The 18,073-nt window shown below is 40.6% G+C and overlaps 1 long non-coding RNA gene across 8 annotated transcripts in view; it reads right to left on the bottom strand.

The window, feature by feature from the left end:
• The window catches only part of LOC118171390, a 126,295-nt gene that overhangs the window by 6,896 nt on the left and 101,326 nt on the right, over nt 1–18,073 (bottom strand). For 7 of the 8 annotated variants that reach the window (XR_004753183.1, XR_004753180.1, XR_004753181.1 and 4 more), the window contains one exon: nt 13,710–13,844. This is a non-coding gene — a long non-coding RNA (uncharacterized LOC118171390). Of the gene's footprint in view, nt 1–13,709; nt 13,848–18,073 lie in introns of all 8 variants that reach the window. The other variant, XR_004753182.1, reaches the window with a different exon arrangement.

The raw sequence follows: 18,073 nt of genomic DNA, 5'->3' as shown, positions 1-18,073 counted from the left end.
TTTTTTTTTTTTTTTTTTTTTTTTTTTTTTTTTTTTTAAAGCTGTTGGAGACAGAGGGAGGAGGAGAAAAAAGTTTCTCTCCCTTTAAGATTTAGTTTGAGTCCAGGTGGCTGGACTGAAGCATCTAGCACAGCTGTACTCCCAGAGCAAGAAAGATTTGGTATGTTCAAGAGTGACTCGAATCTCTGGTTTCAGGCAAGTGCTGAGTTTTTATCTTACATCACTCTAGTGAGATGAAAGCAGCACGTTTATAATGCTCGTCTGTTTGTATGTATGATTAACAGTATGAAATACTTTCAGTTCGACTTCGTAGGAATAGTGAATATTGCACTTTTCAAAAGAAGGTGTCTACGGGGGAAAGTAGCTGTGATAACAGAAGAAAGCAATACATCTGTGAAGGAATTTGAGCAGGCAGAGGCCTAGAGAGTTTAGCTTTAAACACAGGCATGCAACACCAAGTCTCCACAGGGGTAGAAGTCTAATAGAGGCAGCACTGGAGAGCAGAACCAGCCACTGTCCTCCTCTGTTCTTATTTAGAGACAAATACCAAGAACTGCCAGAGGCTCTCCTGATTCTCTCGTTTCAGAGGATTTCCAAGATGAGAACTTATTTCAAGGTAATGACTCTATTAGAAGATACCCCAAATGACTTTCTGTAATTTTTTTTTTCTAACCTCCATTTCCTGTACAGTATGCAATTACTAGAAGGGTGGAAACTTCTGAACTCCCTGGGAGAGTTTGCTGTGTCTCCCATTTCAGCTTAATAAAATATAATCTGAGTTGCAACATCTGTAAGATGGACTTGTTCCACAACCAGCTGTTCTAACTCAGGTTATTCAGAGGATGAGGAAGAAAATAGATTTGCAAGAGGGATGCTTAACTGATCTGATAAGAGTAGCATTGTTAGATCTTCAGTGTCTTAGAATAGTTCCCCTTGTCAAAGTAGTTGAATTGGAAGGCACTGCTACTATTATGCTGACCCAGTTCTCATTGTTCATTGGCACATTCTCTGTGTCCATTATCTTTCTTGGATTCCTCAGGACCTTCATGACAGCAAACCACTCTCTTCATTTGGAAAGCTGCTCTGCCAGAATTCAGGTGCTGTGGGGTGTTCCTCTGCCAAGGGTGTTGCTGCGTACCAGCCTTGGCACCTGAATGTGTCTCAGCTGGAACTCACCAAAGTAGGGCTGCACGCTGCCCTGGCCCCACAGGAGCTGAGGACAGGGGTGGGCAGCGGCACACTGGAAGGCAGCAGAGATGTATAGAGTGGTGGTCAGAACAAAAGTCACGGCTGCTGTCTGCTAAAGGCATGAGGAAGATGTACATGAGTCAAAACTGTAACTGAAATTGAGAAGTGTTGGGCATTAAGTTGTGCCTCATTTTTGCCACTGTACCAACTGGTGATAAACTCTAGAAATATCAATTTTTGCAAAACAGCCAAGTGTTTACAGCTAAGGGAAAAGGGCAGCTTTCTGGAGTGGACGTACTACTGGCCAGGGCAGTTAGAAGAGGTGATTATGGGGAAGCAGAGGGGGACCAGTGTACTTTTCCTTTTGCCTGCACAGAACTCTCATTTAGCCTTTAAAGAGGGAGGATTCATTTAGTCAGGAACAAATTTAGGAAAATAGTCCAGCCAATTAATAGCCTCACTTAACTAGATCCATCAAATGAAAGAAAAAGAAAAATCAGGGGCAGAGAAGTGGGGAAAACAGAGAAAGATAGAGCAAAGTGCTTGCCATTCCTGGAGCTTTTCTATCTATTGCTAGTTAACTCCCCCTAATTATTTGCTGTTAATTACTGGCATAAAGACAACCTATCTAGTCCTGTCTAGAGACCCTCCAAGATCAGTCCATTGTGAAGAACTGAAGTTCAATCAGAAGGTTATTATTACTATTATTTAAATAGCAAATTATGACTATCAGAGAGATTAGTACAGGGCTGAAAAGACATCAAAAAAGCCAATCACTAGATATCTTCCTTTTGGCTAACAGCTCAAAATAAAGGGAAATGAAACCTTTTTCACTCTGAATGTAGAGGCATACAGTGCAATTTCTGTTAATTCTCACACACAAAAAAATAATTTTTGGTAAGAAAAAGAAAAGTTAGGGAGCTGAATCCAGCATCACCAGCTGCCACAGGGATGTGTCTGATCACATGAGATTCACGCAGGAGCTCCTCTAAACGTGCATCAGAAACATCTACTCTTTTCCAGAGAGTAACCAAACGTCGCTTCAGCCCAATGTTCCTTCTGTTCAGCTGTTGCTTTTCAATTGCTCCTTGGTAAACTGCACAGATTCACATTGCTTACAATACATAAAAGAGAGGTTCACTAGCAAACAATCTATTTTCAGGAGGAAAAAATCCATGATGGGAGAGAATGGGGTTATGCATTTGTATATATGGAAGGACACTAAAAACAGCGAGTAGGAAACAAGCTTTTACTTCATTGCTGATAATTCCACTGTTCTCTTATCCTAGAATAATGCCTATATGAAAAATATGTCAAATATGTATATATTTTGTGTATTTACTTACATTTTTAGCCTTAGCAGCTCCCTGAGTTTCACAGCTATAGGTACAATCTGCACAGTAAATATATTCCTACAACATGACACTGAGATCTGTTTTCCTGTTATTTCAGAATGACACAGGTGCAGTAGTCCAAAAGCAACATTTACACTAAGAAAATGTCTCTCAACTGCACGGGGTAAAAGAAAGGTCTTCAGGCACCACAGAAATGGCTGTGGATTACAAGACAGCAACTCCTTTCTTTATTTCCTGCTGTACACTTCCTGAAGGCATTTGCTGACAAGGAATTTGCAAATCTCATCTTGTTAACAACTGCAATGGTCCTTGGTATTACTCAGATATAATCACCTATGTACCTGCCCAAATACAGCTTAGGAAGTGCCAGTCTGCGGAGCTCAGAGTTTGTCTCCCTGTCTTTACCTCCGTGCTCAAATAACCAGGACTGCCTGCAGTAACCTTCTCCCCAGTATCCTTGCAGATGTTGCCCGCCCCCTCCTCCCGAAGGTTGTCCTGGAGGGAACATGCAGTTCCAGGGTGACTCATACCCCACACACTATCCCTTACTCATTCAAATAGTTTCATTAAAGCCACTGGACCACAGTAGATAATCACTCATTTCATTGCGAGCCTGTTTCCGTACGAACACCCGAGAGAAGAGAATAAATACTGAGACAAGGCACCTGTGATCATCTCCATGGATAAAGGGCAGATCAGGTGGGATCCTTCTGAGGAAGGAAGAGCCCGTATGATCATGGAACCCCTTATTCAAGCATTTACAGAAGTGCTCAGTGATGTCTACACCAAAGAACCAGTGCAAATACCTACAGCCCCTTCCCCAGCAGTGTTGACACTTGCTATTTTGCTTATTCAGAATCTCAATTCTTTAAGAAAAAAGTGAAACCTCCCCAGTCCACACCCTTCTTTGAGGAACCAGGTAAGTACACAGAACACTGAGCTCTCCAGCTGACTGGGTGGGACCCTCAAGTGTGGGATTTATCACCAAAACCCTATATTTTAACTCATCTTTAAATTATTTTTAAATTAGAGGCTTTACTTGGCTTGCTTCAGTTACCTGAGAAGTGCTATATGGTCCTACTTCTTGGAGAAGAAACTGCAAAACCACAGAATATAAAGGCCTTTAAGTGTGTAAAGTAAAAATCATTTGAGGAAATGCAATCACTGTACTTCCTGGGGGTCAGAAGGTGGTAAGGAAAAATCACAGAAGAGAGAGAAGTGACAAGAGCAAAGCAAGAGGAAGAAGAGAGCAACAGAGAAAGGTGGCAAGCCTGGCCACAGAAAGACTAAGGTGACTACTGAGGAGCTATGCTGGGCAGAGACCAGCAGCACCATGCTGGCAGGAGACGTACAGTGTCTCCAGTGCAAAGGACAGCATCCCCAAAGCTAACAGGGATTTTCAGTGCTGGAACACTGAAACAGTTCATTTAAAGCCAACACATCAGGCACGTTAATTTTTTTTTTGTTTTTGTTCTTAATTCTTCTAAAAGAAAATGAGTACTTTTTAATTAAATATTGAAAATATATTTGAATTTTCAGTTCATGGAAAAGGAGGCTCTCTGGAGTAGGGATCCTGTACGAGTCCCACCGATCTAGTTAGGAAAGAGGTGTACAAGATGCCTAGCCTTATGAGTAGACAGTTCTTAAAATGTACAAGCCAGGAAAGTGCAGTTAATATTTTTGCATGTTATCAGACAAGCCAGAAAGAAAGGAGAAGAATTAATGGAAATGGTGATTTTACCAAGAATTTTGCTTTTGCCAACATCCAGAGTTCTGCAAGATCCACAGCCACCTCCAACAAGACAGACCTCAAAATAAACCTGTTATACAGTTGCTGATGAAGCAGGATCTGTCACCTCACCTTTGTATTTACAGCCAGAGCTACAAAGCTTTTGTTTTGTTGGGCTGTTCTTATTTAGACAGCCTGGTAGAATGTTTGAAGTCATATGAAAACTGAAGTAACATGACAATTGTTTTCTAAGCTTAGAAGTGTTAATTTCTTGTTAAGTTGTTTGATTAACTAAGAAAATCCAGAGGACATGCTGACTTTGTCTCGTTTCCCCTCCCCCAAATGCATTTTACAAAACTCCAGTAGAGTCTTAACCAAAACAATGTGCTGATATGAGAAGCTGTCTGCATTCCTCTTTTGCAATTCACCTTACACTCTGCATGTTACTTGAAGATAAGCTCTTCTCGATGCCAAAAAACTCCAGCAAGAGGTGAAGGCTTCTTTGCGATGGGTAAAGCGCTGCACAATTTTGTCAAGTTATTCATTGCATTCTTGTTAGTGCATCCCCACCCTTAGTGTAATCCCTGCAGTCGCTCCTCTTCCAAGTGACCCCAGCAGTAGTTAGGGGTGGGAATAGCCCATCTCAAGCTTGCCTATTAGATAATCAACATTAGATGCTGATTTAACTTCTCTATTTTCACACTCATCCCTCCTTATGGAGAGTAACAGTCATTTAATTAGCAACCTGCGACATGCCTGCTCCCTTTCCCCTGCCAGAAGCAATAATCAGGGGCTTTAGCTCAGTTCTGGGAAAGTACCCTCATGTTCTGGGATCTTTTGAGTAGAAAAGGGAAGGGGAACAGTAACATTTTTCTGCTTTTTCTATTTGTATTATATTCAGCTTTGTGCTAAAGAGAGGTAATCTCCATAAACAGCAAACTAAAAACTTTAAGAATAGTGGAAGAAAAATGCTTTCTCCTAAATGTATTTATTTGCATGCACACAACAGAACTGCAAAAGAAACACACATTGAAATCTGCACCCCCAGACCAGCAAAAGGAGCAGCAAATGCCTATATGGAGGAGCTGACAATGCAGGGAATCGATGTCTTCTGACATATTTCAATCCTCCCTTTTAACATACACATTTTATGATTCTTTTCACAGAAGGTAGAAGTTCCCTTCATCCCACTAATCTCATAGCCAGTGGTTCAGCAAAACAGAATTCAACTTCCAGAAAAGGGGTCAGCTAGAATCTCAGGACTTGTGACACTGAAAAAGAAATCCATGAATGTCAGAAGAAAATCTGAAAAAAACATTTGGAGAATGAATTACATTTACTCCAAAAGCCACTCTTTGGTATTTCCAAACGAAGGTCCCACAGAGCTTGTGTGAGGACAGAATAAACGCAAATCAAAGAAAAAAAAAGTTGGTTCTGACAGATGATCCTATCAAACAGTAAGCTCTTAACCAATTGATACTTGTATGAAGAGAGTTAGATAGGAATTAACAAGGTTGCATGTACAACTGAGGGACACAATTTCATCTGCTTTCTCTTGGCATCCCACCCCCAAAACACTTAGGCCCTTTTGAAATTCTCAGCCCCAATGGTATTGTAAGCTTTTCAGGGGAAGGATGGCAATGTGTACAGAGTGCCCTGGACAGGAGGATCCTGGCCTCATTCTGGGGCTTACTACAGTAATATTAATAAATATCACCAGTGGAATTAACTGTTCATCTCTGTGTTCCTCTAACCCGAGAAAGAGAGGTCTCACGCTTCACATTTAAAAAGGGCAATTAGCAGAAAAACAATTTTAAGGCAGAATATAAAAATGAGGTGAAAACATCAGGAGATGAGTATGTAGAAGTGAAATGACATGGATAACAGCCTTGTGGAATGCAAGTCCTTCAGATGCTAATATATAATCTGTTTCTACCTTTTTTCCAGTGAATGCAAGTAATTGGTGTGCCATGCAGACAACACTTTCAAACGAGCCATCTGATAGTGAATTATGACCTTGAGCAGTTATTTCTGTTATCTGAGAAAGATTGGAGCCATTGACTAATAAGTTGTGCAAATTCTAAAACATACGGAAATAAGAAAGATATCTTAAAACTAAATGTAGTGAAATGCTAACGCTCTAAGTCTGTAGCCAAATTTCTTCTAGCCACTTCAAACAAAATAATGGACAAAATCTGAGCCAGGGAAGAGCTGTAAGCAGTCCTGTCACCAGAACACAGCCACTTCTGCAGTGGAATCTAGTCTATAAGCTGCTAAAACAAACTTTTTTTTTTTTTTTTTTTTTTTTTTTTTTTTTTATAGTGCTAGTTTTTCAACTACTTCTGATCTAATTATTCAGCTGTTTGTTCTAGGAAAAAAAATTCTCTCCAAACCACATAAAGAAACAACTGTAACTCAAATAATTTCTTTTGGGCCAGTTCAAGGGCTGCATCAGGAGAACTGGGTGGCAGAGTATGAAACAGAATTTGCTCATTTCCTCCTTTATTAACTCACGAAGTAAGCTTAGAAATATAACTATTTCTGGGTTAACATAGTTTTAATCTCTCCCTCCTTTTAAAGTGTGCATGCTCTGTAAGCATACCAAGCATCTCCTTAGAATTTTAAAATACACGCTACAAAAAAAATCAGTATGTATTAAAGCTGTGTTGGACAAGCTAGTGTTTTCCCTTGTATTACTTGGGAGCAGAGGGCTGTTGAAAGGAGTGTAATGAAAGTCACAAGGATAAAGAAGAGCAAATATTTACTAGATAAAGAGCCTGAATGTCACACTTCTTAATGCAAGAGGCATTGTGACATTGCTCATTTAATCTGGGCTCTGCTAATTGGTCTACTGCAAAAGAAAAAATCTTTGGGAGTCCTTCTGGGAATGTCTCACATCATTCCCTATCAGCTGTTGACATACAAATACTCTGGTAATGAAAATATTTTCATTCCTTCATAACAGCATTCCCTGTCCTGTTTAATCTTATTTTCTCTCTTTCTAAAAACAAGCTTCTGTGTGAGGTTTCTGAACTAACGGACCTGATGCCATATATCAAAAATGTCCTGTGCTCCTGTCAAACTCGCTAGGAGTCCACCCAAAAGAGTGAACGGGGAAAAAAACAAGGATTTATAGCAGCAACATGGAATTTTAAACAACATTTGAAATTAATTTCAGGTCTGCATCATTTTGAAGGACTGTAAATGCAACTCGACTAGAACTAAGCCATACCTGCCTTAAGTCTCCGTCCCTAGCAGTAAAGTAGCTGACTCAGGATCCAGCTCCATGCTACAAAGGGACAGGTTTGCAACTTTACAGAAACATTGCAAAGTATAATACTTTAGCCAACTATCACTTTTATGTATAGGAGTGCTGGGGAAAGAGCAGCTGGAAACCCTGCCTGTCTTCCTGCACTCCAACTAGACTCTTCTCCGAAGTGTGGGCTCAGGCTCGCTAACCATGAGGACGTTAGTGATTTACTGCTGGAGATATATAAAATGGTGTTGAAAAGACTTCCAGAAACTCCTTCCACACTCCCTGCTCTGCATCTGAGAGAGCATCAGCTCTTCAGGGCAGACCCCTCTGCAGAGGCTGCACTGTCCTCTTCAGCTCCAACAGCAATTCCTTCCAGGAAAATTTGCATTTTCAGTGCACTAATTTTAACCACTTAGAACCCCACTTTGTGCATAGGCACTTACCTCGGGGAATAGGATTGCATTCTGCTGTGCATGAAATCCACGCAGCAGAGCCATCATGATTGTGTCAGAAAAATCTCTTTTGGAGATGATTTCAAAAGCTCATACTTTCATATTGTGCGAGATCCTCGTGCAGGTAAACACCTTACTTCCCCTAGGTAAACTCCACACCTAAATGCTGCTCTTAAATCATTTGACTTATTTGTATTTATATTTTTGTCTTCACTACCACAGCTGGTCCAAATGCAAGGTCTGTGGTATGATGCAAGTTGCTGCCCCTCCCGCCCCCACCCCAGTCCCGGGGGACCTCTGCCTCCACCCACATCCTGCTACCCAGGTTGTGGCATTCCTTTCTGCACCCTATCACTGTCACACTCCCCTCCTGGAAACAGGTGCAAGAAGATTAAAAACCCACTCATTCAGCTGGGATTTTCATCTGTTTGCACCTTCCTCTTTGCCACTTTTGTGTGTCAACATCTCTCAAGCAGAAGGCGGAGGGAAGGCACGCTCGTGGTCGTGTTGTTTGCTGTTTACAGTGAGAAACAGGAGTTTTATTTGAGGGACAGCTATATCAGGAGGTAGGAGAATGCTTAAGACACAAACGTTTTACATAAATGTTGTTTGATTTTTTTCTTAAAAAGCGTGTGCTTTTTTTCTTTTTCTGTGAAACTCAAGTTTCACTTGAAATGTCAGCATTAACTGATCCTTAAGAGGAAGAGAAAAATTCATCTTAATGAATTTTTGAAAAATATCCGCTTTTAAATTTCTAAATGGTTCATTTCTGAAGACACCGATATTGCCATGAACCCAACGTGATGTGAGGACCGAAACGTGGCACCGTTTTTGGTTTTAGCTATTAAGTTGCTATATGTCAGACCATCATTGCAACACAAACAGGGGGCTGAGTGTTAGCCACATTTAATATTTTAAAAATAAAGATGGCACAGTGACTGAAATTTTCTCCACAGGAGCGTGACAGAACTGCAACTGGTATTGGGAACAGCATTACAATCCTTGCACTTACTTGAAAACTCCATAAGCTGCAGTCATCTTTTCCCTAAAAATTCCGCTTGGAGAAAGGGTCATGCTCTTTCTCTTTCTGAATTAAAGCAGCCTGTACCCTCTCACCCCTATTTTTAATGGACAAAATCTCTCACAAAGTCTGAGTTTTTTGGTCACCCAGCACCTGCACTCTTTGGACTTGGGGTCTGTGTTACAGAAGTATCCACACTGTGTGAATTTTCAGAATTCTGAGCTTTTAAGGCCTCCTCTCCTCCAGAACCAGCTTTCTGGCATCCCCTGGGAGGCCAGGCCTTGCAGCTCAAGGACTGATTGGTATGGGGGTGGTTCCCACGAGGGCTGTTCCTGACCAGTTCCAGTAGCTTCCCTGGTATGCCACCCGCAATTAGTAGCCACAAAGGGACCCCCCAGCAAAGAGCCATTCCTCAGATTTCCTAGGGCAGGCAAACCTTCAGATTTGAAGTCATTCAGCGCCATGGTCATGTCCCAAAATCAACTGAAGAAAAACTTGTGGAAACTTATAGTTTCAATACTTCTCAGCAAGGTGCAGGGTGCCTAAACACAACCCACTGGAACCAAACCCCTGGGGCTGTGTGAGCACAGAAGGTGGGTCTGGGTCGTTCCCACATAATTCCCTGGGTGTCTCTGGCCAGGAAGAAGAACTGCACCCGGGAGCCAGAACACTGTTCCTTTTGCTGACTGACCCAGGAGCAGCGTGACACGGAAAATGGTCTGGAAATGAAAGCTATGAAGAAAAATGGTATGTGCAGTCTTGCATTGCATTAAAGGTTCTTTTGGAGTGGAAAGGACTATGTGAGCAAGAACAGCCAGAGAGATTGGTCCTAATCTTTCAAAGATACTCTGACATTTTTTGTAAAGAGGAGCTTATTTGAGATGCAATATGTCAGCTAAAATTTCACAGGTGAGCACACCATTAGGAGAACTGTGTGTAGCTGAGTAGGCTCTTTAGAGTAGGTTTGGTCACATGCTTATATATAAGGACTCCTAACAGATCTACCTTCGGTGTGTTTCCAGTGCCTTCGTAAGGACCTTGCAGAAAGCATTAATTGCTTCTGTGTGCGACTCCTTCACTATCCATCGGGATGCGCCTGTCCCAGGACGTACCAGCAGTACTCAAACCCAGACTGAACATCATAGGCCATGCAGCTTCTACGTAGCCATGAACTAAGATTTTCCCCTGATATGAGGCAAGAAGGGCAGAAGGGGGCATCAGTGAAACAGTGAGAGTTGCATCAGTGGAACAGCGAAGACGACCTGAAGAGAGGCCATCTCTTCAGAGAGATAACAGCAGCTGAGGAACAGGACGAGGAGCCCAGTGAGACATTTCTGTACGGGCCTGTGCCTTCGCTGGGCTTCCCAACGAACTTACATTCTATAAACAGAGTGAATGCACTACCTACTGGCATTCAACAGAGGAAATAATATGCTTGTAGTACTGAGAAAGGCTCTCTGAATGTAGCTAATACTGAGAAGTGTGTATTATTTTCCTCGTTTAATCCTATATGCCAGGATAAAGAACAATTTAAATTTGTATGTGAAGGAAATGATTTCAACATTTAGTCTTTCAGAAGTGACCCAACAAATTCAGAGAGCATAAAATATTGTTCCTAACAGATAACAGTGTATAAGAAGTTCTGGCTTAGATAGGAGAGAGTGAGAAAGCTTAACAAATGGGTTTCCAGTTATATGTGCATGCATTAAAAATATCATTACTTTTATAAACAGTCCATGCTGTTTTCCAATTAGTGCTACTGAAGTCTCCAAACCTCCTCTTAAAGTTTCCTTTAAAAAGTTCACAAAACATTGGATTGAGAAAAACCTGCCTTACTGTAGCATTTCCAGCTCTTGGTAGCACCACAGCAGTAAGTGAACATTTTAAAATGCAAGCATTTGTTGTGATTCCTGCCTGAACATTCCTGGTGCTGCTGAATTCTGGATTCCTGGTGCTGCTGAACATGGTGACCAGCCATGAAATGCTGAGTATGTACTCTTTGCTCATGCTCTGCTCTAGTCCGTTGAAGAATTTCTGCCTTGAAATTTCAAAGGCTACCAAATCAAGGCCTAGGGTAGTATCCTGCTCTACCATTTGGCCTCTTTTTATTCATGTGCTTCAGATGCCTGCTTCAAATCCCTTCTGCTGCAGTGAGAATCACACAAGGTGACTTTGAGTGGGACACCCAGCCTCCTGCTGTCTCCTTGCTGCGTGGCAGTAATGCCTCAGCGCATGGCTGGTACTGGGAGGGGAGCAAGTCATAGGGCTGTTACTTACCACTCTCTCCATTTTAGCTGATTCCTGCCTGTACCCCCAAATCCTCTTCACTCTTTATTTTGCATCTCCTAATTTGGCCCCTGCTTTAAGCCCTCCCACACTGGGAAGTTATTTGGTAGCCACAGGCAGTCACTGGGTTTTCCCTGGAGGCACATACTCCCTTTTCCATCTGCAGCCTTGTGTTGCATCTCTTCACCTCCCCCAGCTTTACTGTGATCTAGAGAGCAAAATACATCTCTCACCCACCTCCCAGGAGCTGGCATATGTCTGTGTCTCTCACACTAAGTCAGAAAAAAAAGTAGGAGAGATTTCTCTCCTTGGCTCACATGCAGGACCCTTTAATGTTCCATCTATATTTTAACTAGGTATTGCAGAAGAGCTGTGTGTATTCTTAAAGGGAAAGCTTTTGAGAGGTTGGGTAGTTCTTCAGGATATGTCATTTTACTACTTTTGTCTCCTAAAAAGAAGTATGCGTAATTCAGGCTTCCACAAAGTCCAAAAATCTACTCCTATTTGAAAAATCCCCTTTTCCCTTTAAAGGGAAGAGGAAAAAAATCTTTGTCCTTCAGAATCCTTAGATGCTTTTACTGATCTTTTGTTGACTATTTTGTGAACTCAGAAGTCTGATGTCAGCTACTCTATAGAAAGGATACAGGCTGTCCTACCATAACAGGAATTAATTTGAAACACTTCCCCCTCGCAGACCAAATCCTTGCAGGCTAAAGGGGGAAGACAGACCAACTGGGTTTATATGGAGAACAGAACAGCCTACAAGCGTACAGATCAGGAAAAAACACAGAAAGTGTGGTGAAAAAACACAGGTTACGCATGTTCAGAGTAAATGTATTTTGACAGTGTCACGAGAGACAATCAACAACTTAGATCTGGATACAAAAGCTCAGGTCAGACAATTCAATGAATGTGCCTGCCTGAGAACTTGCACACTAGTCCAGTTATTGGCAGACTGATACATCCTTATGACTATTAATAATTATGCCTTTGCTGAAATAGCCACTCAAACTTTTGCTATCTGAAATTGAAGTTTCTATCATTTGCACATATGCATAAGTTTTCTTTTACTTTAAAATTCCAGGCAGAGCATTGAAGAAACAAACAAACAAACAAAGAAGCCTTCCCATGCTTAAGTAGCTCAGCAATGACAAAGAACAGGGGAGAAAATTTACTGGAATAACTTCAGGTAAATCACAAAGCACTTCCAAACAGAATATTCAAGGCAGTGTATAAAAGTAAGGTAATAGAAAGAGGCTCAGTAAGATTTCACTTGAACTGATACATTTTGATTTTTTGAGATGCTTTTCCCTTCAACTAGCAGATTTTAATTTCAGATTGATTTCAGCCTCTCAGATTGAGCTGAGGGGTGACTATAAGCCTATGCCATTACAGGGAGAAGCAGCTAAAACCACGCAGAAATCATGATCTGTGAAAAAAATACCAGAAACAAGAGAACATTGCTTTCCTTTAACTCACTTTCAAAGCAATTATAAGCAAAACATAATACCAAACAAAACCATCCAGCACGTGTAACCATCTCTATTCTCTATGTTAGGTTGCAGATATCTGCTTTTAAAAATGTATTCTCCCTGTTGTTTCTCCTGTAGCTGACACGAGGATAGTCAGAACAGTGAAACTGGAACTGGCTTTTAACAAATGATCAATTAGCACACAGCTGTACCTTATAGCCTCTTTTGAACTCTCCTACAGCCCCTTAACAACTCTGCACATATTGCCTAACAGTTCCATTCTTACCAGAGGAAACCAGCCAGAACTTTACTAAACTCAGTTTTTCTATGTTTTAGTAATTTCTAGTAATTCTGAGAAAGTCTAACCTCCTGCAGGCACAGAAGACCACAACTTTTACATTACAAATCCTCAACTATTTCGCTTAAAAGGTGAGGGATTCTAGCTCTTGGAGCTTCAGATGAAAATTAAAAGTAAAAAAAAAAAGTAAAATTAATAAAAATACAGTAGAATGTTACATTGAAATAAGGTGAATATCACGTTTTTGGGGACCTTTAAACTTGTGGCTAATTCTGTAAAATAGAAGTGTAGGCATGTAAGACCGTGACAATAAAATTACAGTGCAATAAAATTACAATAAAATTTACAGCTAGAAATAGGATGAGACTAGGCTGATGATAACTGTCCTGAAAAGTAGAGTGCAAGCACTGTGCAAAGATATACACTACATCCCTGGCATATTAAACTTATCTTTTGGGTATAAAAGGAAAACTGCAATATTTCAACATTAAGTGACAATTAGAAAATTAAACCAGAACTAAAGTTTCCTGTGCTGCCCACTACAACACAGAAAAGTTAACTCTCAGTATGGACAAAGCTTCCAATCCAAGATTTTAATCTATTTACCTGAAGTTTGCTATAGACCTTGATAAAACTGAACTCATCGCTGTACCTGCAGGGTCCCCATGTCACTGGAAGCAGGCAGTCTACCAGATTCCACATCTCGCAGAACATTGTCGTATCCTTCCTCAGGACCCTTCTGCAGTGTTGTGCTTTCCAAGAGGTTTTTCAGCTGTGCTGAGGATGTCTGCTCAAAAAATAAATACACACTTCTTTCAGAAAACTAATGTCATGTCTTTAGTAAATGATTTGTCTTCAGGTGTTGAATAATAGTGTTTGTATACTTGGAAGCACAGCAAGGCTTATTTTTTTTCATTAGCAGCACAGATGTAGTCAATAGTGCTTTAAATAGGCAGCTACTTAGAAAACATTCTTTATTGAATCTGACAGAACTTATCAGACATTACAAAACTGCTGCAGTTTTCAATTTGTGTTATTTTAAATACACTACACTTCCAGTGCAGCTCTTAAGTAGGACTGTTAAAGTATTAAATCTCTGAACTTGCTATGTGCTTATTACAGAATTTACAAGTCTATTATTCATACACTCAAATGACAATTTTTACACAACTTTAAACAAGTGCATACCATCTTTAGCAAATAGGCAAGTGTTTTTCAAATTTACTGGGATGGAGAATAAGACAAGAAATATTCAGGAGATAAACACATCAAAAGTGTAGGTAGGATTTATGTAACTGCCTTATGCATTTTAGCTATCTGATAATGGTGGACCTTTAGAGCAGGATCTAGCCTTATCTGCACTTGCTCCCCTCTACCCCAGCATGACTGGGCACAAGGAAACTCCCTGCAGCCTTCCTGTGAGCAACAAGTGCGGGGCTGGGAGGTGAAGAGCAGCTCCCCACCAGGCAGGAGCAGGTTATGGGGATTTGCACTGCCTTAGGTGTAACAGGCCTGCGCTGTTCTCACACACAAAATGAAATTCATCACCTTTTCTTAGCTTCTTTAGGATTAAAAGTAATAGAGCTCTTTTACTTACAGACCAAAGTAGTAAAGTGTTAATACTTTATGGTATAAGACAAGACAAATACCTCATCAGTCCCAATGACACTCTTCACATGTATTGCAACATAAGCTTCACACAGATCCATTCATTGTTAAATGTCAGTAAGGATCCCACAAGGGTCCTGAGGTTGCAGCCCTGCCCACTTACACAGAGCTGATCACGCAGCTGTGGCCTTGAAACACATCCTTTATGTTAACGTGGTACTTAAACCCCAACTTGCTTTTAAAATGCATTTGAAGTTTTTAGGAGTCCCTGTTGGAATGAAGGCCAAATCCACAGGGATGTGGTCAGCTTGGCTAGAGCTTCACTGTCAGAGGAACACAGATAAGGATAGTGGGGCTAGTGGCCTGGCCTGCTGAACTGTCTTCTCTTCTTAGCTTAGGAATTATTTAGGGAGTAACTAGGACAGGAAACTTCTCCCTACCCCCAGTTTATTAAATGATTTCCTGCCAGTCCTTAGAAAAAGCAACTCATTGCTCAAAGCCTTAGGAAGAAGTTGTGAGTGGCTCACAGCTGGGCAGGGAACAACAGGAAGGGAAGGACGAGCAGAGAGCTAATTGGCCTTTTTACACTTTGCCAGGGTAGCTAGCATGTCACAGATAAGCTTTCCTCACTGGTGATACCCTGCCGGTCCCTTCCTCTCTTTCAATCTGCCTTGTCTTGAAACAATCATGTCAGCTGTGACTCCCGGCCAACACCAAAGGGTGACAGAGTGACCTTCTCCACATACCAGCACTCAGGGAAGCTACAGATAACTCCACAGTTTTCTAAGCACAGCAGAAGTAAGCAGTTTTTCCAGTGATCTCATTAACATAATTACACCCCCTGCCCGAATCAGCACTAGTAAGATCACCTAATAAGTGAAATTCATTTACCAACCCAGTCCATAAATGATGCCTATTTCATTGACAATTTACAGTAATAATTCATCAAGACACTTCTCAAAGTGATCTTTCTAAAGCTCTATCAAAAGTTGCTTATATTTTTTCTGAAAAAGGCAGATTTCAGACAACAGCCTGGTGAGACAATCATATTAACAAATAGTTTGGCATCTAGATAAACAAACTGATTAACTAAAGACTACATTCCAGTAGTCCCAGTCCCAATACATTATCACGCTATGTCCACACAGACATGATGTACGGGCATTTTTGTCATCAGAAGTAGACCCTAAATGGTCTTTTGAAGAACAAAGTCTTCACATTCCTTTAATTGCAACTGTATATCAGCTATTCCTTTCTATTTTCCTGTTCTGCTGCCAACTTGCAAGCACAAGAAGCATGTGCAGAAATTATATTGATACATGCCTGATTTACTGAAAGATTTGCCTGTTTAAAAGGCTAAAACCCATCTTCAAAAAAATGGTATTTTAATCAAATTCTAGTAATTTGTAAGGAATCAACAAGTATCATCTCAGTGACTTAGACCCTGAGAGACTTTTCGAGACCTCAGCGCATTTTCAGTGCTCTGTGCTGAACTCTCCTCGTTGGTATTCAGTTGCTCTGAGATGCAGTGCCCAGACTAGGATGCATTATGCCTGATGTTTTCCAATGCTACTGGAATAAAATGATTATTTCATGGGTAATGTATTAAATGCATTTAGTGCAACGTAAGTGACAGTACCTCACACCTCACACTTTTCTCTCTTGACCAAAATCCTTTTTTTTTTTCTTTTTTTAAATGCCAGTTCATAACTGTCACCTTCATAACCCGAACTCTAATTTTCCAACTGTGTTTTTGACGAATGTGTCAAAAAGCACCATGCCAAGGCTCTCTGTGATAGTCCACCCAACACAATCTTTTGTTTGACAACAAACCACTGATGAGACTTCCTGGAATGAAGGTTTGCACTATGCTTTCCACACACGTGCTGTAGTCGTTCCATAAAGGTCTGATATTCCAAGCCTTATGAAAACATTGCAAAAAATCTTCCTTTTCTATCTTCAAGGCCTACTACTTTTCCTTGTGGAAGGAACAAGGCCAGCCTGTACTGCAAAATTTAAAATCAACGTGCAACTCATCCTTTTTCCACGACTGTTACTCAACTCCATCTTTTTGGAGCATTTATACTTCCTGTTCTGTTCTCTGTTTAGAGCAAAAGAATAAAGCGTATCATGGAAACACGCTCTTGGAGGTGACAGTGTTGCCATCTTTTTTGGAGAATAAAAGAAACTCTAAGTAGAATTAAAAAAAAAACACACACATGCACAACACCAAACCACCAGTATTTCAGATATGAAGTGTAGAAGGTGTTTGTGTTATGCTTCTTCCCGGACAATTTGGCCAGAGCAGCAGCATTCTGACCTCTGTAATCACCTATCAAAGAAGTAAGAATGCCACACTGATTTTTACATTTGACGCATCATACTTCCATCTCAAGCTATTTTAGAAACACTTATTTTATTTCTTATTTTTTTTGTTATCTATCACAAAGTTTGGCCGTTGTGAAGAAAGTTTTTGTGCCGTGTACAACCTGCCAGGGTGATGAGAAGGAAAAAGCACACATCGCAGAAAATCCATGTTTCTCTACTGATAATCAAACACTTCAAGTCAAAAGTTACTATGGTTATTCTTCATCCAACAGCTAAAGATGTGTCATTCTGCACAGAAGACAGGCACTTTTTTTTTTTTTTTTTTGTCTCCTAAAATATGTTTCTAATTTAAGTTTGAAAAAATATTTCCATTGTGCCATATATGCGGTAACTCAAAACCAAAATGAAAGGATTAAAATCAGGGCTGCACAGAATGGTTTAAATTAAATTCAGGTAGTGGGGAAGACTGCCGTATCTGGCAAGCTCCCACTTACTGAGCTTTCTGGCCAAGAGGCAAGATGAAGCATAACAATCCTTACCTGCCAAGTCTAAAGCAATTTTGAGGCTTTTATTCATCTCTTAAAATAAAACGTTAATGCTCTTGGAAGCTTGCCTACCCACACAGTAGATCTCACCTGTCTTTTCTTTATCCTCACACAAATGTACTATAGCATGCTTCAGTAATGACTGAAAATATTTATTTTTTTTTTCTAAATACATGGTATTTAAACTTATTGTCCATTACACTTCAGTGGAAGTCATGACTAAATCATACTGGTATTTTGAAAATCTTAGCTAATAGGTTACAAGTTACTGCTAACAACACACTGTAAATAGAACTGAAATTTGGGCTGTGGAATGCCCTTTTCCTGTCTGTCACCCTTCCCGTACCAATAAACACCCTGGTGTCCCCACAGCCTTCCACGTTAAATCTGCATCCCTCCCAAATGGTTCTGTTTATGATTCTGCAAACTGATTTACTTATGATTCATATTACTACTACAGCCAACATGAAATCAGCCCTAAGGCTTCCCCGAATACATCATTTCATCCCTGAATGGATTCCTCTTGGCTAAGGAG

Source organism: Oxyura jamaicensis, chromosome 9 (assembly GCF_011077185.1).
Source record: "Oxyura jamaicensis isolate SHBP4307 breed ruddy duck chromosome 9, BPBGC_Ojam_1.0, whole genome shotgun sequence".
NCBI classification, from domain to species: domain Eukaryota; kingdom Metazoa; phylum Chordata; class Aves; order Anseriformes; family Anatidae; genus Oxyura; species Oxyura jamaicensis.
This window is presented reverse-complemented; position numbering and strand designations above follow the sequence as displayed.